Genomic DNA, 20,890 nt, shown 5'->3' with positions numbered 1-20,890 from the left:
AGAGCTCCGAGACGACATAGTGGTGCGTGAGAGAGTTACGGGCAAAGAGCTAAGGAATTTGTGGGCGTACGATGAGTGCACCCAAGATATCTAGCTTGGACTAGCTAGAGTATCATACATAGTGTGCGAGAGAGACCTATAGATGGTGTATATATGAATGCAAACTAGAAAGACCCCCCCCCACACACACAAAGAGAGAGAGAGAGAGAGATGGAGAGAAAGGGAGAGGGACCAACAAGGTTTTTGTGTCAGATGCGTGCGACAGAATTGAAGATTGTCGGTGAGAGAGTGAGAGAGAGAGAGAGAGAGAGAACAGGAGTCTGGGAGAGGGGAAGGTCGCGTTTTATGCATCAAAGAATGATATAAACCATGTTTCAATATAAACTTGCATTCAAATATTTAAATTGGAGAACATGTTTTCTGCAATCCACACATGAACGGATATATGCATATATCAAACAAGTTCATTAATTTGACTTTCAACATGTTCATGGAGTACTATAATACTGTACAACATGCTACTCGATTGAGGTGTTCAATTTTGGATTTAGTTCACTATTTTGACCTACTGAACGAGCTAGTTCATTGAATCGAGATATTTCATTTTGGGTTTGATTCACGTTTTTGAGTGGGTAAACTATTTGTCATATAGTAAATCGCTAGCAACAAGCATGTAAAAATACATTACTCCCGAGCATCATCTCTCCATCTAAAAAAGAAGTGGCAAGCTAATATTTCAAAATTTGATTCGAATCGACTTGGTAAGGTAGACGTGGATGCTTGTTCTCCCAAAATTTGAACGAACCATTGAACATCCTCTCTGCTCGGTGGAATTCGCCCGAGCAAATAAATGGGAGACGCGAAATTACCTTCCTATGTGGGACACGCATCAATTGGCCCGTTGTACATCGAGGGTAGGTTCGTAACTTCATCCAAGCGCGCCTTCTCCTCGGCCGAAATGACATGTGCCGAATAATTCATAAACCATGGTCGGCAAAACACGCTCTCCTCGCCCGAAATAGCTTGTGCCCACTATTTCAAAAACGCTCTCCTCGCCCGAAATCGCTCGCGCCCACTATAGTTCAAAACACGCCCTCCTCACCCGAAATCGCTCCCGCCCACTATTAGCAAAGTTACTCTACTATCCCCGACCCTCAGTACACAGACCAAAGCCGAGAAGCCTATAGGAAAGGGTAGAACTGTAACTCCCCCTCACATTTCAGACAAATGCGTCTGTAAGACATGGTTCCACTCCCCTCCCAGTTTCCCCCCACCCGCCCCCATTCATACCTCGTGGGCGCCAAATCACCTTCTCAACGGGAAGCTCCCTTCTCCTGAGCCGTGAAACCTCAGCCCCACCTCCATGGCGCCCCGCACCGCACCAATTTCACAGCCGCCCTCCTCCCTAATTCCGGAGACGCTGTCCAATTGTCGTCATGCACTGGGCCGTGTGCCTCTTACTCCGTGCTTCTGGTGCTGCCTCAATGATGGCCGCATGAACCGTACCGGAGCCGACTCACCCCCGCCGTTGTTCACGGCGCCAGAGCGGCTCCAACTTAGGATCTGTCCAAAGTCCTGGCGCTGCTTCCGTGTAGCCGTCGACCGTCACGACATCGCTCTTTCCCTGCCGCCGGTCGCCACCGCAACGGCGCCGGCCTCACCGACTCGGCAGCTGGACCTGCCTACTTCACCATGCCGCCAGATAGGTCACACCCTCATCTCAAATCACTTTATTTAGGCGTCTGTTGTCTTAATTTTTATTCTGGGCCAATCGATTCCCAATGGGAAGCAACACCCCTCGAGGCGGCGGAGCTCCTAGGCTGCCGGTTGGCTGGTGTCTAACGTAAGGGTGCGGGGCCGCAAGTTCGCCGCGGAAGCAGCGCTTAGATGGCTATCTTTTAGAGTTGCGTGGGTTGAAGGTACTGCCGCCACCGGATCTGGATGACGAGGAGTCTTTGTGGATTGGGCCAAGGGCGGCGGAACCACGACAGTGCGGTGGGGCGTGGAGCGGGGTTTTGGCCGGGGCCACAGACGGCGGAGGCAGGCTGCTCTGCCGTTAGTCGCTGGCTCTTTGGAGAAGATTCCGAACAGTGTCAGCCGAGAGGCACAAGACGGCCATCAAGCCATCCGGCGTAGATCAGACAGTACCAAAATAAAATAAAATCGTGTGACCCCAATTTAGTCTTCAGTCAACAGACATGTGACCACTTTCTTACCTTGCTGTTGATCTCTTAGTGTATTTCTTCAGATCAAAGAGATACGTCGTTCTTAACATTATGCGTTATCTGCATCTTCAGACACACTGTCTTCCGACTCACCGCAGCTGCTCCAACAAGGGAAGCATACACCAGAAGGGAGCTATAGTCCCCACTCAACAGTTCCCTGCATCGAATGCGCGTGCCCGACATGGACAGCCACAACAACTGCAGGGCCATCGACAAGTCAGCACATGATGCTCACTCCTATGGATGGCAGCCAGATAGGTTGTACCCTCATCTTACTTGTGTGCAACATTTATGGCTTTGTTATTCATCTAAGCACGGAAAATCGATCATCACATTTCACTGTATATTCATGCTGATCTCTTACGGGTCTTGTTCAGGAGTTCACGCTGTTCCATAGTTCAGCTAAGATACTTGTTCTTTAGGTAACGCTGTTCCATAGTTATCATCCATCAGCCAATGCTATCCCACAGGCTGGTGATTATAGTATTATACCACTTCTAGTATTACCTATGTTGTTCTTTAATACTTTTGTGTGCCATCTAGTTAATCCTAGTACAAACGATACATATTCTGTAGCTTTCATCTGTGTTCTCCCTTTAGTTTATGAGACCTGTCGCTGCTAGTTAACCCCAGTCCTACTATTTATGTCGTGTCCTATAGGCACTCATTTACATAAATCTAACTACTAGTTGTCTTCCATGCTTGTCAGATATAATTGCACACAATGATATATCCACAAGAACCTCACAGAGCAATGTAAAGGCCAATAAACTTGATGTCAATGATACCCAATATGATGGAACATGTAAAGGCAGTTCTTCAGAAGACTTGCAGAAAGATGATGAATCCTCTTCACCCCACAAGGTCCTTGCTCTAACTTGGCCTCTGATATGGGTACAACATGCATATAATGTCCTGGAGTGTATCTACTTTGTTGCAATGCCATGTGCTTAGCATGCTGATCATGCATGTAAATACGTCATGCCTTCCTGTTTTTCAGTACCTATTCCATTCATGATAACATGTTTTCAAATTCAAGTACTGTCATTCTACTCTATCGCAATGCCATCTGCTTAATTTGGACATCATGCTTCTGAATATCTTATGCATTGTTATTCATCAGTATGTACTTCATCTGTCTGCCATACCATGTTTTTTTACATTGAAGTGTTGTTCTAGTTTTCTGTTGCAATGCCATCTTATTTTCCCAATCATACACGTGTATGTTGCCTTAGTTATTTCTGTACGTATTCCGCTAGCATATAGTTTTACATTCAACTAGTGTTTTTTTGCTGTGTTGTCCTGTCGTATCCCTAGCTCTTACACCATACTCCCTCCGTCCGGATTACATGTTGCCGAAATGGATAAAAAAGGATGTATCTAGAACTGAAATACGCCTAGACCCATCCATTTTTTTCTGGATGGAGGGAATAAATGTCAATATGTCATGCCTTCCTATTCTTCAGTACCTATTCCATCTCTCTGCTGTCGCATGTTTTATAATTAAAGAACCATTTTTCTATACAAGGCATGCAAGGGGAAGACAACTATGTTAGAATGTGAAGGGTTACAAACAAGGCCTTTGCAAAAGATCCAAACGCCAGGAGATAATAAACCAACTCCAGTTTTTATAGATACTGCTCCGGCACAGAGAAACCCAACTCCTATTGATAATAAGCAGATTCTAGTGGCCAAAGAACTAGTCTGCTCCAGTCCAGCAAAAATATGTCAACTCAATTCTAAGAAGCGTGTGCGTATCCTTGCATCATGAAATTTTATAGCATGCTGATCATATTTTCTACACGTTTCTTAACCATCTCTCTTTTAGAAAATAAGCTTAACAGATAGAAGAATTTCTGCAATGGTATCGTTTATGAGGAAAGATTTTTGCAGGAATTCTCTGTGCTCCAATGTAGATGTAAGTACCTGTTGTATATCACTATATTTTTACATCAGCATGTATTTTGTTAATCGGCGTGAATCCAACCTTTATCTGATCTAAATTTAGTTGTAGCAAAATGTATGATTAAAGGCCACAATGTTGATTTTTGTAAGGAAAACTGCCTGGTAGTTTTGCATCCTGAGATGCATGAGTGTACTATCTCATATCACTGGGTTTGAATACTTTGGTTCTGCAGTGGGTTTTTCAGTGTTTTTTTACTATGTTGTCCTGTCGTATCCCTAGCTCTTACATCATAATCCCTCCATCCGGATTAAATGTCGCATAAATGGATAAAACTGGATGTATCTAGAACTAAAATTCGCCTAGACCCGTCCATTTATTTCCGGATGGAGGGAATACATGTCAATATGTCATGCCTTTCTATTCTTCAGTACCCATTCCATCTCTGTTGTAGCATGTTTTATAACTGAATCCCCATTCTTCTATATAAGGCATGCAAGGGGAAGACGACTATGTTAGAATCTGAAGAGTTGCAAACCAGGTCTTTGCAAAAGATCCAAACGCCGGGAGATAATAAACCAACTCCATTTTTCATAGATACTGCTCCAGCACATAGAAATCCAACTCCCACTGATAATAAGCAGATTCCAGTGGCCAAAGAACTAGTCCGCTCCAGTCCAGCAAAAGAATGTCAACTCCATTCTAAGAAGCGTGTGCGTATCCTCGCATCATGAAATTTTATAGCATTCTGATCATATTTTCTACATGTTTCTTACCCATCTCTCTTTTAGAAAATAAGGTTAAACGATAGAAGACTTCCTCCATTGGGATCGTATTCGAGGAACATATCTTGTGGGAATTCTCTGTGCTCCAATGTTGATGTAAGTACCTGTTGTATATCACTATATTTTTACATCAACATGTATTTTGTTAATCAGCATGGATCTAACCTTTATCTGATCTAAAATTTGTTGTAGCAAAATGTTAAAGGCGCCAATGTTGATTTTTGTAAGGAAAACTGCCTGGTAGTTTTGCATACTGAGCTGCATGAATGTACTATCTCATATCACGCACATTACTGAATTGTAGTGCTTCTCTGGTTGCCCATTCATTCATTGTGTCAATGTTGCTTTTGTGCTACCTTACCTGGCTGATGATAGTTGTGCCATATTGTGTTAATTTGGTGTAGGCTAGTTGCCCAAACGTTCGTTGTGTCAATGTTGCTTTCCTATTATCTGACTTGGCCAATGATAGCAATGCTAGTGTGTTAATTTTGTGCAGGCTGCTGAAGATAAGAAGACAAACTCTGAAAACAGCAAGGCAACCCCATTGTTTCTTTCCAGTAAATCTAGGCCAGGTAATATGGCAATAACTCATGATTAATCTGTTTTGCTCCTGTCCTAATTTATGTTATGATGAAGTGGTCGAGACACTCTCCACTATCAATAATACAAGCCTGCCAAAATCGCCATCTAAATCTGTTCAGTATCCTCTGTCTCGAATGCAACGGAATAAATGTATGTCTGTGAACCAATTAATGGCTGAAGCAATGATGGAAATGGTGGATGAATCAGAGGTGCAGAGTCGTCCGACACAACAACTGATCAATGTTTTCAGAGACAGTGTAGCAAAGCAGAAAGAACTTGCCCACATGCTTATGAGCGTCATCTGTGCTGAGGTTGCAGATTGTGACGTTGTAGATGGTTAGGTTCTGCTCATTTATTTGCATTGGCATCAATCTTTGATTGCCCAGTGGATGTAATTTCCTGTAATATATGCTGGATGTGCAATGTTATTCCCTATATGTCGTACCTTTGCTTGATCAGTTTTGGTCCTGTGCATAATTGCTCATCGTAATGGGCTCAAATTATCTAATTTGGCCTAAAGACATGTACGAACTTTAGTGGGCCCATTAAGTTAATGGGACGTTACTAGGCCGAAAGTTAATGGTCGCCCCTCTTACCTCCCGGGTCATTAACAGGCCGACATCAAAACGGGTAACAGGTGGCCCCAATTTATTTCACGGGCCGTTAACAGGCCGTTACTAAGTTTGGGCTACATATGGCCCAACTATACCGTAGGCCTTTAGCAGGCCGAAAGAGACAGCGGGCTTGTACTGGACCATGAAGAGCATGGGCTGCTAAGATGCCGAAAGGCAGGTCGTATTGTAAATGGCCCAACTGTGTTGTGGGCCTTTAGCAGGCCGAAAGAGAAACCGGGCTGGTATTGGACCATGAAGGGCACGGGCCGTTAAAAGGCCAAAACTAAGGTCCGACTGGAAATGGCCCAACTCATTTATGGTCCGTTAACAGGCCGAAAGGCACACAGGGCCGGGAATTGGCCCAACTCTTAAATGGGTCACTAAAAGGCCAAAACTCAGGTCCGACTACAAATGGCCCAACTGATTTATGGGCCGTCAACTGGCTGAAAGTGACACCGGGCCAGAAATTGGCCCAACACTTAAATGGGCCGCTAAAAGGCTGAAACTCAGGCCCGACAACAAATAGCCCATCAGATTTATGGGCCGTCAATAGGCTGAAAGACACACAGGGCCGGAAATTAGCCCAACATTTAAATGGGTCGCTAAAAGGCCGAAAGATGTACATCCTGAAAATTGGCCCATCCATTAAATGGGCCGTTAACAGGCCGAAATCTCATTGGGCCGATATTGAGCCCAAATATATAGCGGGTCGTTAACGGGCTCGAACTGACGATGGGCTGCAATGGTGTTAAATCTTTAACGGGCCGTTCACGGGCCGAATTGGCACATCTCGTATGGCCCGTGGGCTTAAATGGACCTGACACAAGTAGGCCTTATATTGGCTGGCCTGCTAGTTTTTATTGGGCCGGCCTTTTCACAGGAATGGGCCTCTGTTGGGCCGTGCCACGTGTCGACGTATCATAGGCGCCTTCCGTCCAATGAGTGGATGACATCTGTCCTAACGATGAGCCAACACGTGTTTCCTCCAGCCAATGATGATTTTACACATGGAAAATCCCTATTGGTCGGGGCTGTTAATGGGTTATCGAATTCAAAACCTGACCCGATAGCTTAACGGCGTTCCGTTACGGTGGATGCCACGTGTCGGTCACCCTTGACGAAAGCACTTCTGTGACGCGCGGTTTATCGTCATGGAAGTGGACACTTCCGTGATGATAATTTTGGTAATGTCATGGAACACTTCTACGACAGCACAGGTATGACTATCTTGATTCTGTCATAAATTTGTCATGGATGTACATGCATGACAGAAAACGCGACCTACTGTGACAAACATGTATCATCACGGAAGTGTATTTTTTTTGTAGTGTGACCATCGCCCTGGCATGCAGTAAACGCGCTCTGGATCGTCCCCGATGCTGTGCTCGCCCGTTCTCTCCTCGTCTCGACACACCAACATGTCCAGTGGACTCCTCGTGATCGACTGCGTCGCCATGAGCCCTTGCCCCCTCCGTCCGGTTGTTCACCGACGCCCGCCACCGCGTGACCACGTGCGAACAGTGGAGTTTTGGATCTGTTCATTGCCATCGTCATCCTCCTTGTGCCCCCTTGGCCTCCTCTGCCCCGTGAGAGCCTCCACTGTGCCTCCCTCGTTGCTTGCCCTGAGTTCATGCATGTGAGCACGCGTCCGCGGCGCCGGACACACGTCCGCGGTGCCAGACACGCGTCCGCGATGGTGACAGCGCGACAGCTCCTCCCCGCGGCTATTTAAGCCCTCCCCGAGCCCTCCGAGCTCACCCGCAGCCTCACCACTCTCCCAGAGCCCCGCCCGACCACTCCATTGAGCTCCAGGAGCTCCTGAGCCCCCAATTGCCACAATGGCCACCGTCTCTGTCCTCCATGATTCCGGCAATGGCGAGCCGCTCCCTCCTTTCCTCCACCACCAGAGCACTCCACGGAGCACCACGAACCTCCCCTTATCCTCGGATCAACTCCAGTAAGCCCCTGCACTCGTCTCCATCTCCGACCGACGCTGTCGTCCGCCTCGGTGGATGCCCTGCTTGTTTCCGAGCTCGTCGGCGACCGTGTTGTGTGTCAGCAGGTGCACCTTGGCCTCCCGAGCATGCCGGTAGGCTGCACGACTCGAGGGGTGGCCGAAAGCACCGGCGGTCGTTGTTGGGGTGGCCGGCCTCGCCTCTGCTCTGCTCCATCGGGGGAAGAAGAAGGAGGCGAGGAGGAGAGAGAGAGAGAGAGGTGGGGTGGGACCCGCGTGTCAGCGAGATGGAGCCGGCCCCGCGTTGACCTGTCCACGCTGACGTGGATTAGTGGAAACGTATTCCACAGAATACTTTTTCGCTGACCGAAAGCGTGTTTCCATTTTGCGCCTCTGCCTTATCCACTCAGGGACCCGACTGTGAATATTCTTTTTGCAGAAAAGTCCCTGAACTTCAACCCTCCACAACTTTTCAACCGTAGCTCCAAATGAGGTGAATCCAAAGCCCACTTCTTTGTTTCATCGAGCCCATTCTGTTGGTCATGCTTTCACCATGTTTTATCATTCTGAAAATGACCATTATGCCCTTGCCCTTATTTAGCCCCCTCCGAGAGAGAATGATTTCTAGCGATTCGTTCCGCGAGTTTCTCGCACTTTCTCCCGCTGATTTCTTCCACCCCAGGAAGCCACACCCTCCATTTGCATCACTGCAATGCAGTGACATGATTTAATTTATTTAAACTTGTTTAAAGTATTGCTCTAGGTACATGACTCTGTTCATGGCATTTTCTCGGAGTATTGTTTTTGATCTTGTTGATGCCATGCTATTGTTTGGATCACTAGGAGTTATGTTTGCAGTTGATGAGTAATCATGTTGCCATTGGAGTATTAGTGGTTGATATTATGGTTGTTTCATAATGATATCTGTTAGTATATTTTGGAGTATTACTTTGGATGTCATGCTACCTTTGGATTATTAGTGGTTAGTATGATTATTTTCATGATGCTAGTTGATGTTCTATTGCTTGGGGTATTATTTTCGGAGATGGTGTTTACATGTGGATCTTATCTGGATAGCTTTAGTCTTGTTATTGGAGTAGTAGGATTATTGTTTTCGGATCCATCATGATAGTAGTGTTGTGCTATCCTTAGAGTATTTTGGTATGATGATATTATGCTTGGATTATTTGTTGGATATTGCTATGACTTGGATTATAGTTTGATAGTTGATATCGGAGTATTAGTTATCACAGTTATAATTTTTTGGGGATAAATTCCGTCATTAAGTTGGTCAGGTGCCACAGAACCGGGCTTTTCCAGTGCAACCACATTTGCCGGTATGGGACGGCCCTAATGCGGTCTATTGTCGTGCCTCTCACCGGTGCCTCCAACGAGGGAAGGTTATGGTCGTGCGGTACGCTGGCTCGGTAAGCAGACATAACCTTGTGTTCCCGTAGTTGTTATAGCCGGCGGGTCCCCATGTGGGATCGTTTATGTTTTGGCCACGACAGTGGTTGTTGTGTCTTTGGTAGACACGGGGCCACCCATGGCTTAGCCCAGTGGGGAGTGAGTCGGAGTGGCCGGGAGAGTGTCATGGCAGTAGATCGGTTTTGTCGGAACGCCGTTGGTCCACCCGAATGGGAGTGCGAGGCCATGAGTTCCGTGGTGTGGGTAAAGTGTGCTACCTCTGCAGAGTGTGTTTATTTAAACTATCGATAGCCGCGTCCTCGGTCATGGGCATGGCTTCGTACTAGGTCACACTGTTCGATCAACACTCACATGACGGAATGACTTATAGGTGTTTTATATGTGGATATTTAGAGCAGTACAGATTGGCAGGATGTTGATGATGTTGGGGACCAAGTGTTGGTCGTGGTAGTGATCGCCGGAAAGATCACCGTTTGAGACCAAGTGTTGGTCGTGGTAGTGATCACCGGAAAGATCACCGTTTGTGACCAAGCGTTGGTCGTGGTAGTGATCGCCGGAAAGATCACCGTTTGAGACCAAGCATTGGTCGTGGTAGTGATCGCCGGAAAGATCACCGTTTGAGACCAAGTGTTGGTCATGGTTGTGATCGCCGGAAAGATCACCGTTTGGTTTTGATCACTGGGTGATCGAGATGGTATATTGATTGGCCGGTTAGCCAAGAGAGATCTGGTTATGGAGATCTAAGATGGTGATTTATCAGTATTGTAGTAGTTTTATATCTTGTTTAGTAGTTGCTATTGTATCATGGTAGCTGTTAATTTAATTAACCTGCTTAATGCTATGTTGTTGTCTTGCCGTGATGTTTTTGGTTGTTGTGAGCTCACAAGTACATTCAATGTACTGACCTGGCATGTCATGCCAAATTGCAGGTAATGCCGTGATTGCTTGATTGCTTGTCGTGGTTTCCGTTTGTGCGAGCTAGATCGTGTCCCAGCCAGAGTCCCTGCGGAGTGGAGTTCACCACCTTCGTCGTTGTTCCACTACTAGAAGATTTCCGCTGCTAAGAGTTGTCCCGCTGCTAGCATAGAGCAAGTATAGTATCACGGGCGTAGTGTCGCCATGCTGATGTGAACCTTTGTAACATTAGACCTTTTTATTATTATTCTTGTAATAAGAGCTGATTTGTTCTATGTCAAGCAGTGCCGTATTCCAGAGACTTCTCCTTGATCTCTGGGCTGGAATACAGGGTGTTCCGGTTTCTCCGAGCCGGGGTGCCATAGTAAACATGAAGCAAAATGGGCGTATCAACTCCCCCAAGCTTAGACCTCGCTTGTCCTCAAGCGAAAATCGAAATCGAAAAACATGTCCACATGCTTAGAGAGAGAGGTGTCAATAAACACAAAAATACAGACATAGCATCATCATGTAACTTATTATAACAACAACAAACTTTAACATAAAACTTTTATCATAGAACTTCCATGATAGACTTCTCATGAACAAGTAACAATTCATTACAGCATCGAAGTATAAAGTATAAACTCTATTGGAAACCAACAAACTATGTTCTCAGTCAACTTTGCAACTACAATTCATCATCTTTTCAGGAAGGGTCACGTATCGGAGCCTTTTGGAAGTTCATATACTCAACCATCATTTAGTCCTCTATGATTGCTAACACTCACCGCGTACACATGAGCAAAACATATTCACCTCAAGGGTGATGTCAAAAATAATAACTCATGCTACCCATATTCAACTGGATATATGTGCCTAGATCTTTCCTCACCACATGATGCTTGCCAAAGGAGAAAATAAAAGGGAATAGAGAGAAAAACTTTGATTCTTGCATGAAAGTAAATACATAAAAGTAAAAGATAGGCCCTTCACAGAGGGAAGCAGAGGTTGCCATGCACTTTTTGTTTGTATTCTCAACCCCTTAGTGCCAGAGAACATCACGTTATATTGCCCCTTATGATGGCAACCTTTATTATGCAGTCTGTCGCTTTTATTCTTCACCATCACAAGTTCGTACAACGATCAATTTTCCCTTACACTAAATGATCTCACACTTTTAGAAGCAATTTTTATTGCCCTATTGCACCGATGACAACTTACTTGAAGGATCTTACTCAATCCATAGGTAGGTATGGTGGACTCTCAAAACAAGATTTGGGTTTAAGGGTTTTGGATGCACAAGTAGTATCTCTACTTATTGCGGAATTTTTGGCTAGCAAAGGTAGGGGCAAACACCACATGTTGAAGGATCTATGACAATATGACTTCTCTGTGAATATGAACAAACATAAATCATTACGTTGTCTTCCTTGTCCAACATCAACAATTTTGGCATATAATATTTTGATGGCTGCTCACAATCACAAAAGATTTCCAGGATAGTGTATTTGCATGTGAATCTTCTCTTCCCTTATTAATTCTTTCATGAGTTGCATCATTGACCAATGCTATGTTTGTCAATCTACAACAAAATTTACTACTTATACTTTTCCTTGTGTAATGGCATCACTTACCATAAGATTAACATATGATCTTTTTCATTTATTTCCTTTCCTTTTATTGAAACAAGAAAGTAAAGAAAGCAAAACTCAAATGAAACTTTATTATTTATCTCGCACACGATTACAAAGATAGATCACTAAGCAAACTCTCGAAAAGAAAGGATCAAACTGAACTTTTATTCTTCTAAAGCAAAAGATAACTATGAATCGAACTAAGAAAAGTAAAGGCAAAAGATACTGGAGATGATACAATACCGAGGCACCTCCCCCAAGCTTGGCAAAAGCCAAGGGGATCTTGTCCTCAGGTTTCCACGGTAGAGGCTCACCATCATAAGGTTGACCATACTCGATACTCAATTTTCTTTTGGTGATGAAGAAGGAGGTGGTGCTGATGAAGTAGAAGCGATCTTGTCCTCAGGTTTCCACGGTAGAGGCTCACCATCATAAGAGGAAGAGTTAGTCTCTCGGGTCCTACAACTGGCAGCCAAACTCATACCTTTAAACCTTGCCTCATATTCAAAGAGTTGGTTTTGGAAGTCGTAGATCTGGCTCTGGAGGAAGTTGATTTGCTCATTGAAGGAGAAGACAATGTCCTTCATGGACTTGCCATCCACATTGACATCACGGGTGTAGTCCACGATCATGAGGTGATTGGCATTGAGTCCATGTTCCAACATCCCCTTGCATTGTAAGACTTCCTACTCCATAGCTTCAAGCCTGGCCTCCACGGATCCAGTTCCCTTGGGGCCTTGCACATCGCAGATGTGCAGCACCTCATCTCGCATATGGATAGCCTGAGGGTGCTGCATCACCTCCCGCAGATATGGGTTGACGACGTTCTCGAAGAATTGGTCCTTGGAGGAGCTTAAAGCGGCCATGGTGGATTAGATCTGACAGAAAACAGCAAGAAAATAAAACATGAGAATTCTCTGCGATATGGAGGTCAAAAGGTTCGGGAGGTATATAAAGATTCTTTTTCTTGGGAAACAAGCAAACGGAAGAAAAATAGAGTCCGAAAGGTACCCGAGGTGGGCAAAAGCCACCTAGTAGTTTCTTATTTTCCTAATTTTTTAAATATTCCAAAACTAACAAAAAATAATTTTGCGGATTTTTAGGAGTCCGTTTACTTACCGTATCACGTACCTCCTCTTTTTCACGATTCTGGAGTGTTCTGGAAGGTTTCTTTTATGTGTTCTTCCGGTGTCATAGTTTGGATAGTATTGCTTTCAACATTAATGGGAGTACCTGAGATATAATGTTTTATTCATTGCCCATTAACAAACTTCGGGTTAGTGCCTTCAGCATTATTTATTTTGATAGCTCCAAATTGATAAACCTCCTCGATAGAATAGGGTCCTTCCCATTTGGAGTGGAGTTTTACTGCAAAGAATCTGAAACAAGAGTTGTACAAAAGAACATATTCTCCAACCTTGAACTCATGCTTTTGGATTCTTGTATCATGCCATGTTTTAACTTTTTCTTTGAATAACTTTGCATTTTCATAAGCTTGGGTTCTCCATTCATCTAATGAGCTAATATCAAATAACCTCTTTTCACCAGCAAGTTTGAAATCATAGTTGAGTTCTTTAATTTCCCAATATGCTCTATGTTATAACTCAAGAGGCAAATGACAGGCTTTTTCATAATCAATTTTATAAGGAGACATACCCATAGGATTTTTATATGTTGTTCTACAAGCCCAATGTGCATCATCTAGTTTCTTAGACCAATTCTTCCATGACCTATTGCCAGTCTTTTGTAGGATTAGTTTTATTTCTTTATTTCTAAGTTCAACTTGACCACTAGACTGAGCATGATAAGGTGATGCAATTCTATGGTTAACATCATACTTAGCAAGCATTTTACGGAAAGCGCCATGAATAAAGTGTGAACCACCATCAATCATTAAATATCTAGGGACTCCAAACCTTGAGAAATGGACTTCCTTAAGCTTTTTAATAGAGGTGTTGTGATCAGCACTACTAGTTGGAATAGCTTCTACCCACTTAGTAACATAATCAACAGCAACCAAAACATGAGTATACCCATTAGAGGAAGGAAAAGGTCCCATGAAATCAAATCCCCAAACATCAAATGGTTCAACAACAAGTGAATAATTGATAGGCATTTCTTGATGCTTACCGATATTACCTATTCTTTGACATTCATCACAAGATAATACAAACTTATGGGCATCCTTGAAGAGAGTAGGCCAATAAAAACCAGATTGCAATACCTTATGAGCAGTTCTATCTCCCTCATGATGTCCTTCATAAGCTTCAGAGTGAAATTTCCTTAGGATTTGTTCCTGTTCATGCTCAGGTACACAACGTCTAATAATACCATCTACTCCTTCTTTATAAAGATGTGGGTCATCCCAAAAGTAATGTCTTACATCATAGAATAATTTTTCTTTTGTTGGTATGTGAGGCTAGGTGGTATGTATTTAGCAACAATATAATTAGCATAATCAGCATACCAAGGATGTGCTACTAGAAACATTTATTGTAGCTAACTGTTCATCAGGAAAGCTATCATTAATAGGTTGTGGGTCATCAAGAATATTTTCAAGCCTAGACAAGTTATCAGCTATGTGGTTCTCTGCTCCTTTTCTATCAGTGATATGCAAATCAAATTCTTGTAGCAGAAGAACCCACCTAATGAGGCTAGGTTTAACATCTTTCTTTTCCATAAGATATTTTATAGCAGCATGATTGGTGTGAAGGATCACTTTGGAATCAACAATGTAGGATCTAAATTTATCACAAGCAAACACCACTACTAAGAATTCTTTTTCAGTAGTAGCATAATTTTGTTGAGCACTGTCTAGAGTTTCACTAGCATAATGTGTCCTGGAATTGTCACGTCAGATGTCCTCGTGAAAGGACTTAGTTGTGGAGTCATCGCAACTAGGAAGCTTGAAGGGGTTAATCGGGACAAAGAACACGAGGGGTTTTATACTAGTTCGGCCCCTTACGGTGAAGGTAAGGCCTACGTCTAGTTGGGTTGGTATTGATGTTTCGATGACCAGGGAGCGAGATACGCTATGCCTGGCTCTCGATGAGTTGTTTCTTGCCCTAAGCCGCCAGCGGGTCGTCCCCTTATATACACGGGTGGACGCCTTGCGGCTTATAGAGTCCCGGCCGGCTTATAAACAATGTCCGGCTCGGTGACTAGTTAAGTCTACCTTATGATACAAGTAATATTATTACAGCGGTTTACTACAACGAGCCTTAAGTCGCCTGTGGGCCTTAAGCTGTCTATGAACCGCCATCTTGATGCCTTGGTCTTGGGCTTCTCTCTGGGGAATCCTCTTTGAATAACCCGGCCCCTCCTGGGCGGCTTACACAAATAGTTATATCCCCAACATTAGGCCCCAGATTGATTTGAACCTGTTCATGTCAATCTTAAAATACCTCATGAACTGTCCTGCAGTCTTTTGTCTTGCATGAAGAATTTTAACCCGCCGTGACGTCATCATCTGGACCCGGATTGAATCTTTGTGACATCATCTTCAATAAAACTTAATTTTTTACTCTGTCATATCTTCAACGGATCTTTGTCTTTACTGACCATCCCGAGAATCGAGGCGCCAGAGCCGCTGGATAATAAATGTTATATCCTCGTTTTTCACGCCCTCTCGGTCAGTCTTCTCTTATAAATAGAGCGACCTAGGTCTTTCCCCCAGTCGTCTTCTTCCTCTTGCCTCTTCCCGAGCTCTGTCGCCGCCACTGTTGAACCCCTCGTCTTCACCGACTCAGGCCGCTGCATCAACCTGACTCTGACCAGAGATCGACGGCGCTCCTCCGCAGCTCGTCCGCATCCGTGAGTCCCTCTCGTTCCCCTTCTCAGATCTGCATTAGAACCTTGTCGAGTTTGTCGGCGTTCATCACTGCCTAACGCAAACCCTCGCTAGTTCTTATCTCTAATGCCCTGCTTAGATCGTGAAAACTACGTAGAACTGCTGCGGTACTTGTTTGTGTTGAGCTTGCATAGAAATAGATCTCATTTCCCTTCTTTGGAAACCCTCTTCGAGTGTACGAACTTCTCTGCCCTGTTTTTAGGTCTAGAAAAATTTCTTTTCAGAGCAATATTCTGATCCAGAGTAATAACTGTTATCTGTGAAAACTTGTTTTTATCACCCGGAAACCTCTTTTGGTAAATGCCCTGAAACGGAACTGTCGAGGTGTCCGGCTTAAATAAATGATCCGAATAATTCTTGAACCGCTGTTGATACTTGTAGTAGCTTAAATATTGTTTGCACAGTCATCCTTATATCATTAGGCCCCTCATTAAGCCGCCACTTGGAATAATTAGGATCTTTCCCCCGGGTTAAAATTGAACCGGATCTTCTTGTTTTTCCATAGGCCATTTGCTGTGATGGCTCCTAAGGCTACCAAGGCCCCTGTAACTTGCAATTGGGTTCCATCCATAGTTACCAATAGCAAACTAGCTGAGTTTGTGAAGTCTGGGCATCTGCCAAAAAAGGATGTCATGTCTTACCGTGCCCCTGACCCGTCTGAAGAAAAGCCTCATCCCAAAGCAGGGGAAGTAATAGTTTTTACGGATCATATGAGTCGTGGATTTGCTCCTCCCGGCTCAAAATTCTTCAGGGAGGTTTTGAATTTCTTTGACCTTAGACCTCAAGACATTGGACCCAACTCCGTGTCAAATATTTGTAATTTTCAAGTCTTCTGCGAGGTGTACCTGGGTGAGGAGCCAAGTCTGCTATTGTTCAGGGAACTTTTTTACATGAACCGGCAAAATGAACGTGCGAATGGGCCCAGTCTTGAGCTTGGCGGCATCTCAATCCAGCAACAGAGAGACTGTGTTTTCCCTTATGCTGAGTTGCCGAGTCACCCCAAATCTTGGAACCAGACGTGGTTCTACTGTCAGGACACTTCTCCGGCTGATGAAAAACCTCTGCCCGGCTTTCGCGCCCTGCGCCTTGATCTAACCATCCGCTACCAGACAAGCTGACAACCCTTGAACGCGTGCCTCTCAATTCCACCATCAAGAAGATTAAAGCTCTCTTTGGAAATGGTTTAAACAACATCGACCCGGTCCGAGTCTGGGTCACTTGGCGAATACTTCCATTAAGCCGTCGTCCCGGCTTAATATGTACTTATACAAGCGAAAAGAATGATCCATTACGCCATAGCCCTGATGACCTACCAGATGATGTAGTGGATGCTACGAACCAGTCACTGCTGAAGGAAGGCATTGTGACGAGCAATGCCTTCGGCTTGCTTCCATTTTGCAAGAATAACCCGGCCCCCGCAGTAAGTTATCAATCGTAACAAATACTTATTGCTATATTATACCTTTCTTGGTACTCATAATTCCTTCACCTTTTCCACTGGCCGATGATAACTTCTGGAAAGCCAAATATGATCATGAAGCTTCCAAACAAGCCAGGACGACCAAGAAAGCTGAAAGGAAAGCCGCCAAGGTAGGAACCTCAAAGAAAAAGAAACCCAGCGCCTTCGACTTACTCAGATTGGAGGATAGCTCTTCGGATGAGGAAGAGGTAATCTTTTAATTTTTTAAGTCCCTTGTTATCACCTGTCTGACATTTTATCCCTTCAAGAGGATACGGGGAACAGCCGAGCAGCCAATGAAGAGGTAACTATAATCTCCTCCGACTCAGAGCCTTTGCCAAAGCAAAAAATCCGAAGGGTGACCCAGAAAGTAAGATTTTCACATGCACTTGCTTATCAAGATCCTCAATTTCTTTTGAAGCAACAACAACTTGAGAGCTGGAGGCAGACCCAGAACAACAAGGATGCAGAACTCTCCTCCGGCTTACCTGACGTAACCAGGAAGCGTCGGACCGAGGTTATCTCTGACTTACGTTCTGTTTTACCTTTAGCGGGCTTATTTCGTCATCCTCTCAATTCGTCCGACTCCAATTATCAGGATACTTCCCCTTCTTCCGGTGAATCCATGCAGTCAAACATGCCGACTTTCAAAACTGCTCCCGGGTAATGTAACCTTATGCACTTTTACTTTACCCATGCTTGCGTATTCATCCTTCTGCTTTTGTTAACATCATGCAAGTGAAACCCAGTAAACGGGCAAAGAAGAATAAGCCATCCAAAGAGCTGGTCGTAGCTGAACCGGTGATTAATGCATCTGCTCCAGACAGCTCTGCCCATCAGCCACCGCCAGACCTGGCTTCTGGTATTCCAATGCCAACTTCTGATCCACCTGCCGAAGATACTCTCCACACAAGTGACCCGGAAACTCCTAGCCCGGTCAAAACAAATGAACCAGAAGTTGAGATTGTGAAGTCTCAGTTTTTTGAACCAGGACGGCCTACAGTCCTTGCCAAATGTACTGCCAAGGAAAAATTTGCCCAATGCCGACAGGCCAAGCAGGACATTACTGATTATACTCACTTAAGCATTGGTGATATAGTCTCGGGCTATCTGAATCAAGTGCATAATAGCCGTGACCTGGAAATTGACATGGTGAAACAAATACAGCACAAATCTGAGGTATTACTTATACTGTTTAGCTGAGTCTTACATATTGAACCAGCCCCCAAGTCTATTGCTTATTGAACAAATATGCTGTAGACTTTAGAAATCTGCTGTACCTGTTAACTTATCCGGCTCAAGAATAATTTACTTAACCCGGTTATAACATAAGGCTTTTAAATTTGCAACATACGTTATCCCCCAAGTGTCAAGTATCTTTACTTGTAAGGTGTTTGAGACTTTAATATATGTGACCCGGTAAGATAAGGTAAAAATTCTTCAGCATACATTAGCCCCCAAGTGTCAAGTATCTTTTTGTAAGGTGCTTGAGACTTTAATGTTACCTTATAATCCTTACCATAACCTGGTGTTAATGCAGGCTGCCATAAGTCATTTTGAATCAGAGCTTGCGGTCCTGAAGAGTCGTCTAAAAACTCAAGAACTTGAGACACAGAAGGCTAACTCCAAATTTGAATTCAGTGTCTCTGAAAATGAGAAACTAAAGAAGAAATTTGAGTCGGAGAAGAAAACTTGGGCTGATGAGAAGGCTTCCCTGGTGACTCGGGCCGAAACAGCCGAAGCATCTCTTGCAGAAGCAACAACTGAGCCGACCAACTTAAAACAGCAGATATCACAAATGGTCTCAGCCATCTTCGGTAAGTTATCGTGAAACAGATTTAAACATTGTAGCCTCATAATGACTATTGCATTAATTACCTCCAGCTGACGATTATGCTTATGCCCATACAGGCCCCACGAGTACCAATCTGAAGCAAAACATGCTAATCAAGCTTAAAGCAGTTTACACTTTAGTAGAACAGCTGTACTCCGGGTCACAATGCGCCTTGGCCGTTGTGGCGTTATCAACTCCACATCCCCGCCTTCTGCAAGACGTGTTGAAGAGCCTTTCTTTTCTTCCTCAGCGGATCCAAGACTTAAGGCGGGCGTCCTCAAGAGCCGGGGCCGTGGCCGCATTGAGCCAGGCTAAAGCATGGCTCCTAGAACTAGACCCAGCCGACCTTGCCCTTGGGTACCCATGTCTAAAAGAAGACGGTACTGCATTTGATGACCATGATTTCACCGCCTGCGTCAGAGCCATACATCCGGTAGCAACCCTTATTGGAAACGATACTGACCTTAGCAAGTATGCGCCGGCTTATGACAGTGAAAACCGGAGAATCCCAAACGCTCCATATGATCAAATCAGCCCGATCCCTCCAATTCGTAAGCATACTTTTGCCCCTGAAGTGGACCCGGCCGGTTTAATAGATGATGAAGCTGAGTTTGAAGCTTTGAGCGGCATTGACTGGGCCTCGTTAACTTTCTAGGACAAACCAGCCGACGGAGAGGCGGAGAAGGATAACCCGGATCCTTCCAGCCCGCCAAAGGAGTGAACCGCCAGGTGTTTGGCCAAAAAACAATGCTTCATATATTCAGACTCGGGGAGTCTTGTAATAGGGTAGAAAGAACTTCTCAACGCTCGCCATGCCTTCATGCATGCTCTTATCGCTTATCGCTTTCCGTAAGCCGCCATGGCTGTATATTTCTCGCTTTTACTTCCTTGGCATTATAAATTTTTCTTGCCTTATTCTGCACAGAAAGTATTGATAACCCGGAACACAAACCAGAAGACTTATATGCAGGCTGGTTTAAGACAATTTTGCTAAATTTGAGTATAATAGCATACATGCGATCCTTTGATAACCTTTTTGGCTCATATAATGTTCACCCGGCATTTAACAACCTGGGGTGATAAATTTTAAACCGTCAAGACAAAAAACATCTCATAATGCTTTCCACAAGGTTTCAAGATTATCAAAATACTTTACATGCTTCTGATTCGGATACGATCAGTAAACCGTTCCAAAGGGGTTAAGCTAAGATTCGGATACGATCATATAGCCCCCAGTGGCTTGGCGATGCCGATCAAGTGGGTATCGACAGCTATGTTCTCTTTGGTTCGAATACGACCTATGTTTGAACAGGAAGCCCCCAAGTGACCATAAGATTTGTTTAATGACGCTGATTCGTATACTATCCACGTCAGACCTATAGGGGTTAAGCTGTGATTCAAATATGATCAAGAAGCCCCCAAATAGGTTTGATAGTATGCCGATCAAGTGGGTATCAACAACTATGTTCTCTTTGGTTCGGATACGACCTATGTTTGAACAGGAAGCCCCCAAGCGATCATGGCTAGATTCAGATATGGTCATAAGCCGGACCAAAAGGTAAAGCCAGATTCAGATACGATCCAGTCCCTATTGGTTGTTTCCACCACCTGTCAAAAAGAGATATACACTTTTTTGAGGGTGAAAAAAGGACAGAGGTCCTGCTTTATTACTTTATATAATATATACATTGTCAAAAAATATATATATCCTAAGAGCCGGTGGTT

This window comes from Triticum aestivum, chromosome 2B (assembly GCF_018294505.1).
Source record: "Triticum aestivum cultivar Chinese Spring chromosome 2B, IWGSC CS RefSeq v2.1, whole genome shotgun sequence".
Classification (NCBI taxonomy): Eukaryota; Viridiplantae; Streptophyta; class Magnoliopsida; order Poales; family Poaceae; genus Triticum; species Triticum aestivum.
The sequence above is the reverse complement of the archived record's forward strand: the minus strand, read 5'-3'. Positions refer to the sequence as shown.